Source organism: Mytilus edulis, chromosome 1 (genome assembly GCF_963676685.1).
Source record: "Mytilus edulis chromosome 1, xbMytEdul2.2, whole genome shotgun sequence".
In the NCBI taxonomy this organism is placed as follows: domain Eukaryota; kingdom Metazoa; phylum Mollusca; class Bivalvia; order Mytilida; family Mytilidae; genus Mytilus; species Mytilus edulis.
The window spans coordinates 98,893,865-98,911,635 of NC_092344.1; the positions used below are offsets into that span (position 1 = coordinate 98,893,865).

At 34.1% G+C, this 17,771-nt stretch overlaps 1 protein-coding gene across 45 annotated transcripts in view; it reads right to left on the bottom strand.

Annotated features, from left to right (window-relative positions):
* LOC139496959 (filamin-C-like) overlaps nt 1–1,617 on the bottom strand; it is a 68,322-nt gene extending 66,705 nt beyond the window's left edge. For 25 of the 45 annotated variants that reach the window (XM_071285413.1, XM_071285385.1, XM_071285395.1 and 22 more), the window contains exon 1: nt 635–1,239. The gene's annotated coding sequence lies outside the window, so the exon portion shown is untranslated. Of the gene's footprint in view, nt 1–634; nt 1,327–1,475 lie in introns of those variants that run through there. The other 20 variants (XM_071285434.1, XM_071285424.1, XM_071285212.1 and 17 more) reach the window with 8 other exon arrangements.
* Nucleotides 1,618–17,771: the final 16,154 nt, after the last annotated feature.

Here is a 17,771-nt window from a genome sequence, read left to right on the forward strand (position 1 = left end):
CATCGTCTTTAAATCTTTGAAGTTTATCCCTACTGATGAATTACATCCAGAGGATTGCTATTTTTATTTTCACCGTAGGGAAAACTATCCGTCAGAGAATATTCATCCCACACTCGATCCCACATTTTTTGTTTTGTTTTGTTAAATGCATTTGTATTGCATTATATTGTTTCAAAACATTTCCCTGAAGTCATTTTGTGAAAGTCATAATAAGTACGAAATCAAACAAGTGTTTAACAAATAAAAAATTATCTTGGTGGAACAAAATTTGTTTTTGTAGATCATACATTTAACATGTACTTGTATTAAAAACCTAAATTTTATCTACAAAAAGTAACGAAGAGAAAGAAAAATAAGAAAAAGTAAACAGTTCCAATGTTTATTATTGAAACTATTAAAACTGTTCATTTAATTGTTTCACGGTCTTTAATAAAAAATGTTGATTTCATCAAAACTCTCAGATTCAAAACTATTAAAATTAATAATTTGATTGGCAGTGTAATAACATTTTGTTTACAAATTTGTCTGATAACACCTTTATCATGCCAATCAAAACTGCATTACCAATGCAATAAAGTTCCAAATAATTACAGTTCAAGTTTGAATTAATTTAAAAGTGGTTATTAAAACTTACTATTATTATTATAGTCAATCCGAAAGTCAGTTCCGGTGGTCAAAAGTCAGGTCCCGTCCGTACTCCAAGAGTTGACAAGGAAAAGGGAGATGTTTTGTAACAAGCCGGCTTGTCTCTCACTGTACACACATTTTCAACATCTAAGCCAAACAGGGTTGGTTTATAAATAGTCTTAGATCAGATTGGTTATCGTAGAAACGTGAGATTCTTCAGAATATATGTACGAAATCACTTCCCAAGATAATGCCAGGAGACTCACAGTGTTCAACTGCGCAGCATCACTTCCATATATGGGACGCGCGTGAAAGCCGATACTAGTGAATGATTGTGTACATGCACGTGTGTCATACTGTTAGTATGATCACAATTAGATAAGAGGCGGGATTGAGGACCAATGACCAACGTCTGGACCAATGATTAGGTAAATTAATCCCTTATTTCCAGAAGTTTCCAGATGGTAGACGGGTAGAGAGCCCTGTGTGATTAATATGTTAGCATAACCACATACATTGTATTTTTGATACATGTAATAATTAATTAACCGATAATACGGATCAACAGAATAACACATGTACATATTCTTAAATATTCGCTTCCTTTGGGATAGTAGATTAGATCACAACACAAACATTTCCTGCTGTATAATGTGCTTTTAATTTTTCAGATTAGGTCGTGTTTTTGAACTTCCAAACAGATGTTAATTCATGCAAATTACCCAGGAGCCATGCATAAATATTTTTTCATATTGACATAGAAAGTTAAAAGATTATTAAAAGATTAACAAAATTATAGAACACAGATATCTTTAAAAATCTCAAATAAAACTAAATAGATAACTTACAAGATGGTTCACCTAGCTTAATATCATAAACAGCCCATATCTTTCTAACATCAGCCAGAAAGAACAAACAGAAGCTTTTTTATACTTTGAATATACCTCAAATGGCAGGAAGACCAACTACTTAACAAATTATGTCATAAATTGGTAGGATTGAAAAGCAAGACATCCGCTAATGTTGTGTGATTTTTCAGTGATATGAAATTGTCTTTAAGTGGACAAAAGTAGCAAGCACTTAACACTACTGGCCGTTTGATAAAATATTTTTTGCAATACTCGGTAGATTTGTCAATGTTTCCTATTCAAAATACTTTATACAACAAACCTCTACTGATAATGGCACGACCTTGAAAGACGAAAAATATTTTTATATTTTTCTAATTTTTCTAATGTCATACCATGTTTTAAACATGTCAAGAATACTCAGTTTTACTGAAATTTGGAACCTATTCAATAGTTTTTACGTTCTAAGCTTTATTAGCTTCGATAATTTTACAAGTGACGACCCTTGGATTTTTTTCATTATAAAAAAAATGTGTGTGTGTGTGTGTGTGTGTGTGTGTTTAATAAGTCCTTCCATTGAGCGAAAAAGAACTGTTTTATAATTTTCTTGCATGTAATACATGCTTCTGCTATCATAAAATAATCCTAGGCTCTACCCCTTGATTAAAAATATCTTGCGCCTTACTGTCTTTGCGCTAACTTTCTACGACAATGGTGCTCTGTGTTTACTTGTTATATTCGTCTACAGAAACGAATAATATATGATTGTTATTAACACCTCTTTCATGCACTGTGGAATTTTTGTTTGTTTGAATAAAGGATAGTCGATTATGAGATCAACAGATCTTACAAAAAATATGCAAATACAATCGTAATGCGTTCTATAGAAGCCGGCCGGTGCTCTCTTGAAATTATTCAAGCATTTTACAAAAAAAAAACTATTTAACCCTCATCATACAGATTGTTTTAGTAATCGTTTATAGTTCTGGTTTTACATAGTGTTTCGTGTACAAGAGTTACATACTAACTAGTTCGAATTGCCCGAAGTACATGTACACTATCGTAGTTTAAAAAAGAATATTTGAACAGAAAAGTTTTGTTACGTCTGATTTACTCGTTATATAGAAAGAATCGGTAGTTTTTTTCAGATATTTGAGCCTCAATTTTTGAATCTCTGTATGTTTCGCACTGTTATGTATGTTTATCAGAGGCGGTCAGAGCCGGATTTAGGGGGGGGGGGGGGGTGAAGACTAACTCATTTATTGGTATATTGCGAAACATGCATGGTCTGTCTATAGAACTATCTACACAATTTGCTCCTTTCGTATGACCTTTTGTCACAAGTGGAATTGCTAGCCAATGTTTTAGTATGACTAAAATTCACTAGCAGGAAAAAAGAACTATACAAATACGATTACCATTACAATCTGAGTTATTTGAATTGATAGAAATCTCTAGAATGAATCTTACGATTCGTCATCATAGAGAGGCATGTTACAAATTGTTGTTCTGCATGTTGTAGACTTGTAATAAAAAAGAAAGTACAATTATAGACGCACAGATTAACTTACGATATAAACTGACCATGCAATATCAAAACATCGGCACGCACATGCAAAGCTATTCAAAAAAGTTACAATAAAACTGGTGAAGTTAATTTTTTTTTAAATTGAGATTATATGAGGATAAATAGATTAGAGGTCTATATTTTAAGCCGATATTTTAATCATCGTTAGATTGGATAAAGCCATCATGCCATCTCGCAACCTCCTGTGGTCAAAGAGCAAGGGCATTGGAATAGTATAACGACGAGTAACCAAAAGCAGATGTATAGTAAACAATAACACAGACACATTAAGAAGGGGTGTGAAGTCTAAATTCACGACTTAAAATATCTATACCCATGTATTGGTAACATTTAAAGAAAAGAACAAGTTAACCCTTCTTTTTAACCGTTCTTCGCCTTAAGGTTACAATGAGACCTTCATTGTAAAGTAAAAGCTCCACAATAGCACCGGTTTTAGTGAGACTCTTCAGTTTGTAAGGTATAACTCACTCTATGTGAACATCTATGCATTGAAAAACACTCTGCCTTGAAAAACAGTCAAAGGAAAGCCGTATACTGGGCAGTGGTAATTTAAGAAATACAATACATTTCAATATATTTTAACTCAGTATGATATATATTTTCAAGGATAGAAGTAAAAACAACTACAGGTCAGAGTTCGAAACTTGAAAATACGCAAAACCAATCTTATAGTTAGCAATAAAAAGCATAGGGATACCAACATGGCAAACACATTAAGAGATTGTATTACTGTCTATATGTAGCACTGGAGATGTTTTACTATCTATACAACACTGACGAGCTGACCATCTATTAAACACAATATTTGAAAGATTGACTGAAAACATGCATACATCTTTTGGTGATGTAAATTATAAGGTTACCTTCAAGACATTTTTAGATAAAATTCCTGTTGTATTAACATGCATGCATGTACAATTGTCAAAAATGAATTCAAATGTATGTGTTAAATATACTGTCGAGGAAGTTGGACTCGAAACATGCAATAAATATAAGGCGTAGTAAGTGGCGGATTAAATCAACCCAAATAGCAAGAGCCTATATCTACTTGGAGTCTACTACTTGGATATCAGTATCATTGATTTGAAATGCTCCGTGAAAACCAACAGGAATAACAGAAGGAATCAAGCTTGCTCTTTATTATTTTATTTCGGTCAAACAATTTTCTGTAATATCCATAGGAAGGCATATGTAGGTTGCGAATATAGATAAGTTCAACGATCTGCAAAACAAAGTCTGCATATTTACAAACACCTAGCATAAGGACATTTTAATCAAAAGGGTTCATTCTTCGGACAACCACGTTATAACCACAACTATTTATAAACAAAACACTTAGTATTATACCAGCTTCCTTTTGTTAAGTATTCTCTTAAATAATACGAGAAAGGTTTCCGTCACCAAACCTATAGTAGTAGATTGGACACAATTTACTCCTCCCTTTTCATCGTAGAATAAGTTTATATATAGATATATACGAGTCTAAATTGAAACTACGTTCAAACCTATGATTGCGTTGGATAAAAACCGCAATTTTTATACGTGTGCATGTAAAACAAATTTCGTTGTAGAAGGGTCTAAAAACAGCACAAACAACATTTTCAAAAAGACAAAAAAAAAGTGAAAAAGTATATTTAAACAAAACGCATTTGACTAACAGGTCGAACAACTGATGTTCTTTAACCCTGCTGTCTGCCATTGGCGATTGCCAAATAAAATTGATCACAAGATGTAACAAATGGATCTTAATATAAATTTAATGCTTTAACAGAAAAAAAATAACTTGTGGCCACGATGTTATGCCGATCCAGATTTCGACAATAAATGTCTCTTCAGTGATGTTAGGGATCGAAACGGTATTTGGAAGGCCATCTAAAAAGTACCCTCATTTTTAGATAGACTCTTGAATTTTAAGAGTCAATATAGGATGAACGGATCATATAAACCGGAGGGAAAATATGATACAAGTCCAAACGAAAAAATATAAACGAGTCTAAATTGAAAACTACGTTCAAACCTATGATTGCGTTGGATAAAAACCGCAATTTTTATACATATATATATATATAGATATACTATATATGATATGTAAGTAGTATATACGGATTCTCTAACACGATTGATATCAAATTTCCATTAATATTATAGGCAAAAATCACTTTAACGATAAGAGCAAGATTGCTCACCCTTCCGGAGCACCGCCGTTTTTTGGTGGGGTTCGTGTCATTCTTTCGTTTTCTATGTTGTGATTTGTGTTCGTTTTTGTCTTTTCTTTGCCATGGCGTTGTCAGGTTTGTTTTCGACTAGTGAGTTTTAATGTCCTTTTGGTATAGCTTTTGCCTGTTTTTCAGCAGGTTGTATATCAAATGAAAAACCTAGGACATTTACCCTGTCACAGTCTTATATAAAGAATAAGTGCGTGCATGCACCATGACTCTGTTATAGCACATGTAATTTTGTTTTCGATTATCCAGTTTGTTTTTGAAGGAAGTTAAAGCAAACATCTATGGTTGTTTATAATTTTTATTAAGTTTACGAATCGTTGGAGTCTTTTTTTTTTTTTTGTTCCAAGTGAATTGTGAGCTTTACACATATATGCTTAAAACACAATATATGAGGGTACAGCATCATAGATGTAATGAAGACAGGTGTTTATATCGATATTGGAATATTTGAAGATAAATTTTGCTTGAGTTGAAGGGTCCTGCTTAAATACCCACTAATAGCCGAGAACCAAGATCATTCTCGGCAAACGAAAGAACGTTTCACTATGCATTTGTTGCAATGACTTCATTTAATATAGCATAAAAGTCACAAAATATAAAAGACATTTGACGAATCTTCTGGTTTCTTCATAAAAACAAATGCAATGCTCATTAAACGCTCAGTTTACTTTACAGTATTACAACGATATTGCTTACAGGTGTGAATATTTGTACATGCCATTCAACCTATAATAAATAACAAGACATCTCCGACAATGATCGAACACTAAGATTGTATTCGGTATTTCCTTTGCAACGATGTACCCATGATAAACAATTAAGTAAGGTTAATTGTATGGAATTGCATTACAAGAAAAGTAAAATGTCATGTTCTAAAAATGTTCCGACAGCATCGTTTATATGTTGTGTTATGCATTCGTTTTACAGGCGTAGGCAAACATATCTCTTCAATAGTAAATAAAGAATATTATGGCAATGTCAAAGAAATATGATTGTTAATCAAAGAATCTGATGTACAGTTCCGAACACTTGATGATTAAGATAAATGGTCGTGTACATTCTAGTGGGGAGGTAGAAAACATTCAATGGGGTGATTAAAGATGCACCTGGCCTTGAAGTCATAAAACTTTCGAGTCAGTTTTTTTGTACTCATACTCCAAAATCAACCAATCAAAATGCTTGATTTTATGTTTCGAACATGATTTTTGTGCTCCGAGCACTGAGCAAAGATTAATGACTTCAAGGTCTGGCCATACACAATACATTTCAGTTTTACAGGAAAAAGGCAGAACTGATAACAATTTCAAATACATGTATGAATTTCTGTATTTCCTTAATCAGTACATTCTCTCTGAAAAGGCAATCAATAACGTGTGTTTAGAGCTGTTTTCCTTATGCATGTAGTTTAGAGGTTTATAGTTGGCTTGCTTGCTTTGCATGTATAAATCTTTGGATAGAAAGCATCAATAAAAACATGCTAGCTGAAGCCCTGCCTATCTTTTGATTGCAGCTGTCAATCTTAATTACAATGCTTAAGCAAACATTTATACAAACAAAGCAAACCTTTAGACTACATGCAATAGAAAAATAGCTTTACAGATCCGTTTGAAAATGTAGATTATCCACTGGGTACAACAGCATACTCTGAACACATCTTAATGAATGCACCTCTTTATATAAATCTAACATTTGTATGTTACTAACCTTCTCAGTAAACATTCTTAGTCCTATGTAAAAATAACAGTATGAGTGTAGCATCTCTATGAACTAAGGTTCGTTCATTTAAAGCTGTGTTCCTACACAAGTGGCACTACCTTCCACAGGCATAAAAGTTTGTCTAATCGTTTAAAATCAATCATTTGAAATCTGTTATATATATGTAAATTATAAACAAAAAATCTGCTAGAATGAAAAGTTTTCCGGGCGACTAATCTGTCACAATGCAATGTCTCTTTATAGTAAACCTGATATAGTTTTGTCTTTTCGAGATACGATCAAATACACAATCAATTTACTATGTGTTAAACTTGTAATTGTCAATGTTTTAATGTCTATGTATGCAAGGATGAGTATAGAGGTTCTCCGGGCTGTTTCCGATGTCAATATGACAATAAATATCGGTGTAGGAGGAAGAAACTTTTATTTATGTTACAAATGTGAATCATTGCTTTTCTATTTTTAAAACAAAATTTAAATTTTGACCAATGTGTTGTAGTCAGAAAAAAAACTGTTAACTATGCAACCTGAGGAATGACTAAATAAACAAATACATACGGTTATTGTAAAAAGTATTTCGTTGGATGTGGTTACTATCTCCATGTACAATACCTTCGATTCATTAATATACTTACACCAAGATGTCATTAAATGTGATTGTATATCCTGCATTTATCATACTTTACCATACAATAAGTACGCTAAATTGGGCTAACGCCCTTGTGGGTGTATCTTATACATAAACATAAGAGCACCATATTACAGTTCTATAGAGTATTCGTTTGTTCATGATAATAAATTGAACTTTTTATATGGTGATTTCACCCGAAATGGGCCTACTATTTACCAAAAAATTCACAAAAAAGTAATGGTAATTAAGATTAAACATGAATTTAAAACAAATAAGTAGTGACATAACTTCTACATTGTATCTGTAGTAGAATCAAATATGTCACGTCAGCAATATTTTTCCGGTGCTCGAATTCAGCAAATCAGTGTTTTGAACACAAAAAACCCAATGCGTTTGAATGACAGTTCTTGGTTTCAGGGCTGAATGCAATGTTTATCGGCGTATAAATGCAAAAAAGACATTTCTATAAAGGGCGTATGTCCTCTCCCCCCCCCCCCCCCCCCGGAATCCGTCACTGGACACAACTGATTTTGGTTGATAAAGAATTAAAACCATTCAGCAAGCATTTTAGACTAGATATGTTTCTATGGAAAACATCCAATATACAATAGTGTAAACGGTTGTTGGTGTTTATATAATGAACTGATGGATATTAGTGAAAGAGTAGTTGTCTCCAAGTAAAAACAACAAATAATTACCACTAAATGGTGTCGACAAATACTCAAAATAAATAAGTAGCTGTTAAAAGATATGTATATTTTAGTACACAATCTCTTGTCAGATATTATATACTAGTACTTAAAGAATATCATAATGTTAAAAACAAAGAAACTTATTCATCTAGGTTAAAACAAATGAGCTTAACCGCTTAAATAGGCTTAAAATAAAGGAGCTCATTCAACTACGTGGAAAAAAATGGAGCTTATTCACCTAGGCTAAAACAAAGGAGCTTATTCATCTAAACTAAAATAAACTGGAGCTTATCAACCTAGGCTAGAAACAAAGGAGCTCATTCACCGAGGCTAAAAAACAAAGGAGCTTATTCACCTAGGCTAAAACTAAACCGGAGCTTATCAAACTAGGCTTAAAAAATGGAGCTTATTCACTTAGGCTAATAAAAAACTGAAGCTTATAAATCTAGGATAAAACAAAGGAGCTTATCCACATTGGCTTAACACAAACTGGAGCGTATTAACTTAGGCTAAAACAAATGAGCTTATTCACCAAGGCTAAAAACAAACTGGAGCTTATAAACCTTGGCTAAAACAAAGCAGCTTATTCACCTAGGCTAAAACAAAGGAGCTCATAAACCTTGGCTAAAAACAAAGAAGCTTTTTCACTTAGACTAAAAGCAAAGCAGCTTATTCACTTAGAATAAAACAAAGGCGCTTATTCACTTCGGCTCAAAACAAAGGAGCTTATTCAACTAGACTGAAAGCAAATGTGCTTATTCACTTAGACTTAAAGCATATGAATGAATTCACTTATACTAGAACAAAGAGCTTATCACCTACGCTTAAAACAAATGAGATTAGTCACCTAGACTAAAAGCAAAGGAACTAATTCACTTAGTCTAAAAACAAAAGAGCTTATCACCTTGGCTTATAACAAAGGAGCTTATTCACTTAGACTCAAAGCAAAGAAGCCTTTGCACCTAAACTAAACACAGAGGAGCTTTTTCACCTAGACTAAAAGCAAAGGAACTTATTCACCTAGGCTTAAAACAAAAGAGCTTATCACCTAGGCTTAAAACAAAGGAGCCTATTTACCTATACTAGAAACAAAGGAGATTATGAACCTAGGCTCAAACAAAGGAGCTTATTCACTTAGGCTAAAAACAAAGGAGCTTATTCACCTAGACTAAAGGCAAAGGCATATTATCACCTAGACTAGAAACAAAGGAGCTTATTAACCAAGGCTAAAGGCAAGGGAGCTTATTCAACTAGATTAAAAGCAAAGGAGCTTATTCACTAGGCTTTAAACAAAAGCGCTTATCACCTAGGCTTAAAACAAAGGAGCTTATTTACCTAGACTAGAAACAAAGAAGCTTATGAACTAAGGCTAAAATCAAAAGAGTTTATTCACCTAGGCTTAAAACAAAGGAGATTACATTCACCTAGGATTAAAACAAAGGAGATTACATTCACCTAGGCTAGAAACAAAGGAGCCTATAAACATATGCTTAAAACGAAGGAGCTTATTAACCTATGCTTAATATAAAGGAGCATATAAACCTATGCTTAAAATAAAGGAACTTATTCAACTAGACTAAAAGCAAAGGAACTTATTCAACTAGACTAAAAACAAAGGAGCTTATTCACCTAGACTAAAAGCAAAAGAGCTTATTCACTTAGACTTAAAACAAAGGAGCTTTTAAACCTAGGCTAAAAACAAAGGAGCTTATTCACCTAGGCTTAAAACAAAGGAAATTACATTCACCTAGGCTAAAACAATGGAACTTATTCACCAGACGGATTGTAAGTTGGGAAGGATCCTCTTTCAAGCATTGCTAGTAGGTTGCTATGGGTCATCCTTCATTCTTTGTAAAATAATACCAACTGTTTAGAAATATTTGACTGGGAGCTAGCTGCACCACATTTCCAGAATTGCAGCGATTTTGAGTTTAATATGATGTGTATAGACACTTGTCTGTTGTCGAACACAGTATGTTAAATTCCATATATGTGTCTTGTCTTAGTGTATTCGAAAAGTTGAAGTCTCATTGACATTTGCTATGCATTTACAATGCATAAGTTTTCATGTATAGATATAAGAAGATATGGTATGAGTGCCAATGAGACAACTCTCCATCCAAGTCACAATTTATAAAAAATAAACCAGTATAGGTCAAGTACGTTCTGCAACACGGAGCATTGGCTCACACAGAACAGCAAGCTATATAAAGGGCCCTAAAAATTACTAGTGTATCCATGTATATATGGGTAGATTTAATACCATTTTACTAACCTGCACGGTTTTAAATTGGAATATCTGGTGTAAACCATGGACCTCTTTGGTCTTTTGCAATAACGGGGGCAAATTCTCGGACACTCACCATATACATATATAATGGCTTATAAATTTAAGTAATCAAACATTCTTCATATACATATAGGCCTCAATGAATAAAAAAATCATTACGGATATACATTATATTATATGATAAATAAATTTGATTTCTATTTGTTTTCCCATCTAGTTCTAAATACCAAATAATGTATTCCACTGAAAATCAGATATGTATTACTCTTCAAAATGATTACTTACAGGAATGGGTAATCTTCATTTGCTAAAAAAAACCAGATACAATAAGTTTGGTACTTTCAAGAGATACACGATGGATGTATCTTTCAAGTGCCGATAAAAGACACACGTCTTTAACATGTAAGCAAATACGACTACTCTGAAAGTCTTGCTAAAAGATAAGTTTGTATCCGTAGTGGAAATATGTAAGTCTAAATGTGTTGATGACTGATACGAATTTTGGTATTGATAACTGAAAGAGGGACGACAATGCCATGGCTAAAAATGAAAAAGACAAACAGAAAAACAATAGTACACATGACACAACATAGAAAACTAAAGAATAAACAACACGAACCCCACCAAAACTAGGGTGATCTCAGGTGCTCCGGAAGGGTAAGCAGATCCTGCTCCACATGTGGCACCCGTCGTGTTGTTTATGTGATTACAAATCCGGTAAATAGTCTAATTCGGTAGGTCACATTCATGAAAGGGAAGGGGATTGTAGTTACGACGTAAGGAACATATCCGATATCATTTGTGAAACGGTTATTCCATAACGGTCAACCAACTCGTGATGGCGTCCGTAAAATTTACGAATGGATGATTTCACCTTCACCATTTGGAAGTCTCGGTTTACTAGCTCCCTTGTGAGCAGTAACCCTCTATCAAGAAAATCATGATAGGAAATGCAAGCACGGGAATATCGTATCAATTGGGAGATATATACCCCGTATGCAGGTGCTGCTGGAATGTTGCTACTTAGAAATGGAAAGTTCACAATTGGAAAGCTGAAATCATCTCTTTTGTCGTAAAGTTTTGTTTTCAACCGACCCTCATTGTCAATTTCTAGATGTAAGTCAAGATATGAAGCCGACTTAACTGTATCTGTAGTATCCTTTATCTCCAATTCGATGGGATAGATGCGTTCCACATAGTCACCAAATTTTGAATTGTTTAGTGAAAGAACGTCGTCTATATAGCGGAAAGTAGAGTTAAAGGATATTGTTAACTTCTTATCTTTCTTCCTAAGAAGTTCCTGCATGAAGTCAGCCTCATAATGATAAAGAAACAAGTCGGCAAGTAGAGGGGCACAGTTTGTTCCCATTGGGATGCCGACAGTCTGTTGAAAAACACGTCCTCCGAACGTTACAAATATGTTGTCAATCAAGAAATCAAGCATCTTGATAATATCGGTTACAGAGAATTTTTTGTTTGAATCAGAGTGATTCTTTACAAAGTATGATTTATCCCTCCCTAAGACAAGATACTTGTATCTACGTTGGCCATTCTTTTTTATGAAGCAAAGTAATACCAACTCTTTCAATTTGTCTTTTAGTTTGGAATGTGGAATACTTGTGTAAAGAGTAGAAAGTCAAATGTCTTAATACTGTTACAAGATGAAAGAGAGTTAGATTGTATGTACTCTAAAAGATCTTTGGAATTTTTATGAATAGTGTCTTGCATAACATTAATAGATGCTTATTTACAACCAAATATTGTTATATACCATACGCGTTTCTTGCTTCAATGTTGATTACCAAATAGTGTCCTGTATAGTAATTAGTGATAGTATTTTAAACATGCATATAATCGTACCGTGCCGATCAGACAACTCGAGCAAGCCCGATCAAGTCAAATTACGTGATCGGGAGACTTATCAGACTCATTCGACAAGAATGTTCGGGATAGTCTACCTTGCTCGTCATCGATCTGACTTTCTACCCGAGAGTTTTTGACATGTCAAAAAACATTCGAGTAAGGATCGAGAAGCAAGTCACTCGAGAAGAGATCGAGAATACGTCGAGTAGCGGTCGAATTGATAGGGAAAGGATCGTGTAGAGATCGAGTTTGGTCGGAATACAAAAATTTTACCGTTCAGTACTCGATCATTTCGACCTTTGTTCGACTAATGTTCGATCATTTCCAGATCACTGCGACTTGTATATTTATTTTATCCCAGACCAACCCGACCAATACCCGGACCCTTCGAGACCACATTGACCACTCTTCGATCTCTAGTCGGCCATACACGATAACACATGACTGCTACACGATTCATTAAAAGTGTGTGCAGATCTTATTTACTCTCATAACTCTGCTTCCGCAAAAATATATTGGCAACATTATTTTTAACTGTACAAAAATTCCTCCATATAAAATACGTGTCTTTACTTTTGCAAGGAGAGGTAACATTTTAAAAGAGAGGCAAAAGACACCAAAGGAACAATCAAACTCAAAGGTCGAAAACAAACCGACACAGTCATGTAGCGAAAAACGAAAACCGACGAGAAGAAAACTAAAAACTTAGCAACACGTAACCCAACAAAACCTGGGATGATCTCAGATGTTCCGGAAGGGAAGAAAATCCTGCAATTTCGGCACCGGCGGATTTTTCAAATATTGAAGTAATTGTGCAATAATATTCATTGTTAGACTGTTGATGACTAAGTTATCTTTCAAAGTTGGTGTATAAGAACATCAAGATTATATTTTACCTGTTTTATGTATATAAAAATATTTGTAGCATAAAAAAAGAAGATGTGGTACAATATTTGTAGCATAAAAAAAAAAGATGTGGTACAATTGCCAATGAGACAGCTCTTCACAGAACACCAAAGACACAGAATTTCTTAATACCAACTATAGGTCACCTTACAGTATTTTTTTTTCCGTCGAACTTTTTGACGTAATTTCACACAAAAATGAGACGAAAGACAATTTTTTATCATCAAGTTGGTGCGAATTTTTTTCTTATATACAGTAAAACCTGACTAAACCGAACCCTTTCGGGATATGAGATGTTGTTCGGTTTTTGCAGGTATTCGGTTTCATCAGGTTCACAATGCATAAAATGTGATATGATTGGTCTTCAGAACAAGTTTGGATTAGACAGGTTTCCGGTTTATTCAGGGTTCGGTTTAATCAGGTTTCACTGTAGTTACGATACAAACTGTTCAGCGAGCACTCGTTTTGATCATTTGTTTCTAACATACTTTTGAAATTTTGCATAAACTTGACAAACTAAATACTCGCTGAAAATGCATCTACAGCTTGTCGTTCGTCGTTTGTTAGTTCAAACGATGCATTTCTTTGTAACTTTAACAACAAATCAATTATCTTAACGTGTCCTTGCTTGTCATAACTCAAACCATTGTCTAAAATTACTCAAAATTTTAACCCCCTCTTACAAAACGATGCATTTGTTTCTACTTCTGAAACGTGTAACAAACTATAACAAACGGCACACAACGTTTACCAAACTTTGGTAAGAAAGAAATGCACTCTTGATAGATATATGTAAAGTTTTAAACTGTTTCAGAAACGGTATCACTCCAGGGGATTGATATTCTACTTTGATAAAATTTTGGGGAAACATGTGTCATCTTTGCTCTCTTTTTGCAATATTTGTTGGCAAATACATACAGGTTGTTGCCATACAGCAAAAAGAAAATACTGTAATTATATTTAACCATTCAACTACTGGATATCAAATCTATGAAAAATACTGATTACATATACTAATGCACATATATTTTACAAACAGTACGCTTTATTTGTAAGAAAGCAAGGAAATGGGGATGGTAAATTTTATGTATATTGCTATCTAACATAAGTACTAATACAGTGACAAATCTCATTTTGTGGTGTTATTTCCAAAAAAAGAGCAATACCATTACATATCAGTGTCTACTATGATGAATCTTATAAGCATTGGGTTCCTCTTTGTTGAGTTGGTTCAAGTCTCTTATACTGCCCACACAGTGGTCGTCGTGTCAGCCACTGCCGTACCTAGATTTCTCGGCGCCCGTTGCCGACTACACCGTCTTGTTCGTCACTTATGCACTCTACAAGCTCCGTTCCAGCTATTAACCTGTCTTTCTGAGCTCTTACCACATTGCCCCATCTTCGCTAGCCAAGGGTTAAGATCTACTTCCCTCCTAGGAATTGGATCGTAACCCTTGGCTAGCGAAGACGCACCTTGCCCACAAATCCAATTGCTTTATTTCTATGTAGACATTTTAAATGTATGAATTTACACGGACATTCTTTTCAATATAACCAAATAAACGGAGAATGTATCCATGGGACACTGATAATGCCCCAGCTAGCATATATAACATTATAAAGGGTCATGTTGGGACGTGTGCGTACAAACGGACAAGGGTAACACTTAATGCCAACTCCGAAGCGGCAGGAAATAAAACAAATTGGACGTTTTTATACTAAAAATGTGCAAACCCGTCCAATTCCCGATTATCCCCACGACCCATATACGTGAGATCGTGAATAGTTGATTTGGTCTAGCTAGTCGAGTAAAGATTGTGTAAAGATCGTGAGTTGATCGGAATTATCGAATAAGTATTCATTTTGTTGTCGGAATGGAGTCGTGATGGAGTCATTTAGGAGTCGCGAATGGTCGAGTTAAGGTCGTGTATAGTCGGATGGCGGTCGGGTAGAAGTCGTATACAGGCCCAATCAAAAATTTGGTTTAGCATGATCGTGGAAATTTGGACAATCGGGATCATCGAGTTGATCTGATCGGCAGTGTGGACCTAGCTTAAAGGACACAAATCGATTTGTGAAACATTTTCACAATGCATTCTTGTTCACAACCCCCGACTATATTCAGCCTCGAGTTCGTCAACACAACATTAAGGGACAGATGATACACAAGTGAGAATAAACAAGAATGCACATGCTGAAATATTTCGCCTTATTTACTAACCATTAATTATATGTTGATAGTCCTAAATACAAAGCTTTACAACAAATAATATATAAACGACCCAAGAAAATGTTGTCAAGGTCAGATAAACCAAAGGAGAATTCATGTACACCATACAATCATTCAATAAACTAAACATAGTTGACCCATTGATTACAGTTTCTAAGTAACAGTCTTAACCTACAAAACTTAACACTGACCGATTAACCATGAAAATGAGGTCAAGGTCAGATGAACAATGCCAGACAGACATGTACACCTTAAAATAAATCTATGCATTAAATGTAGATGACCTATTGCTTATAGTATCTATCAAACAAACGTAACAATGAAAACTTAACATTGACCAATGAACTAGGAAAATGAGGTCAGGGTCAGATCATACCTGCCAGATAGACATATAAACCTTACAATCCTTCCATTAAGCAAATATAGTTGATCTAAAGAAAAATTTGTAAGGGTTCCGCGGAACCCAGTGTCTCGCCTACTTTTGCTGTAAATCGCAGGCTCAACAAAAAGGAGGGAAAAAAATCAATAAAAATATTCCTTTCGATTGTAAGAAACATCTGTCCAAGTTTGGTAAAAATGTAGGATAGTTATAAATGAATATATAATTAATGTTTTGAAAACTTAAACTGCAGACTGTATGTAATGTTAACTGGAAGAAAATCTAAGTCCCTTTAAAAGTAAAATACAGAAAAATTGGAGTTATCTTTTTACAAAATTTACTTCTGGATACTATCTTATGATCATAAATAAGCTTCTGTCCAAGTTTGGTATAAACCCAGGATAGTTTAAGAAAGTTATTAAAATTTTAAAAACTTTAACCACAGAGTAAATGTAATGTTTCCCTGCAGAAAAACTAAGTCCATTTAAAAGTAAAATACGGAAAAAATGGATTTATTTTTTTACAAAATTTACTTCTGGATACTATCTTATGATCATAAACAAGCTTCTGTCCAAGTTTGGTACAAACCAAGGACAGTTTAAGAAAGTTATTAAAATTCTAAAAACTTTAACCACAGAGTAAATGTAATGTTTCCCCGCAGAAAAAACTAAGTCCATTTATAAGTAAAATACGGAAAAAAATAGAATTTTATTTTTACAAATTTACTTCTGGATACTATCTTATGATCATAAACAAGCTTCTGTCCAAGTTTAATAGAAATCCAGTATAGTTTAAGCAAGGATTTGTATAGTACTATACAAATCCTTGGTTTAAGAAAGTTATTAAAATTTCAAAAACTTTAACCACAGAGTGAATATTTGTGGACGCCGCCGACGACGACACCGACGCCGACGGAAAGTAGGATCGCTTAGTCTCGCTTTTTCGACTAAAGTCGAAGGCTCGACAAAAACAGACCAAAACACAAAAACTTTACACTGAGAAACGAACTGTGAAAATGAAGTCACGGTCAAATAAAACCTGCGAAACCAACATGTACATCATGAAATATTTCTATACACCAAATATAGTTGATCTATTGCATATCATGAGTAGTAGGGGGAAAAAAGACCAAAACTTACTAACTTAACTTTGACCACTGAACCATGAACATGAGGTCAAGGTCAGATGACTGTCCTACCAGTTGGACATGTACCCATTACAATCATTCTATATACCAAATATAGTAGATATATTGCTTATAGTATCTCTAATATATGGACTTGAAGGAAACCTTTACTAACTGACCTGGAGATACACCCGTATTATCAGTAACAGTAAAATGTACATTATTCAAAAGCAAATTGGGACAAAATCAACAGTGCTCTTGAAAACTTCGGAAAATCCACCAAGAACAAGTACAACACAGGAACAAAGTATTTTACCATTTGATTAGGGACTCTCCGTTTTGAATTTTCTTCGGAGTTCACTGAGTATGTTTGTGACTAGTTTTACTTTTAAGTAATGGAGACATTCATATAAGAATAACTTGAAGAACGCATATCATCCAGAAACATTAAGAAATAAACGTACAGGACAGAACGAATAATTTACAAATAAAGAGGAAAACTCGTCTATACAAACAAACTTTAAGGAAGAAGAAATTATCAAACGATGGAGATTAATTTCATTACCGCTGATTGCATACGATGTTACGATGACATACATTGTAAATTAACTGATCTTTTACTGTTTAGTATTTTAAGCTGAAACGAAAGG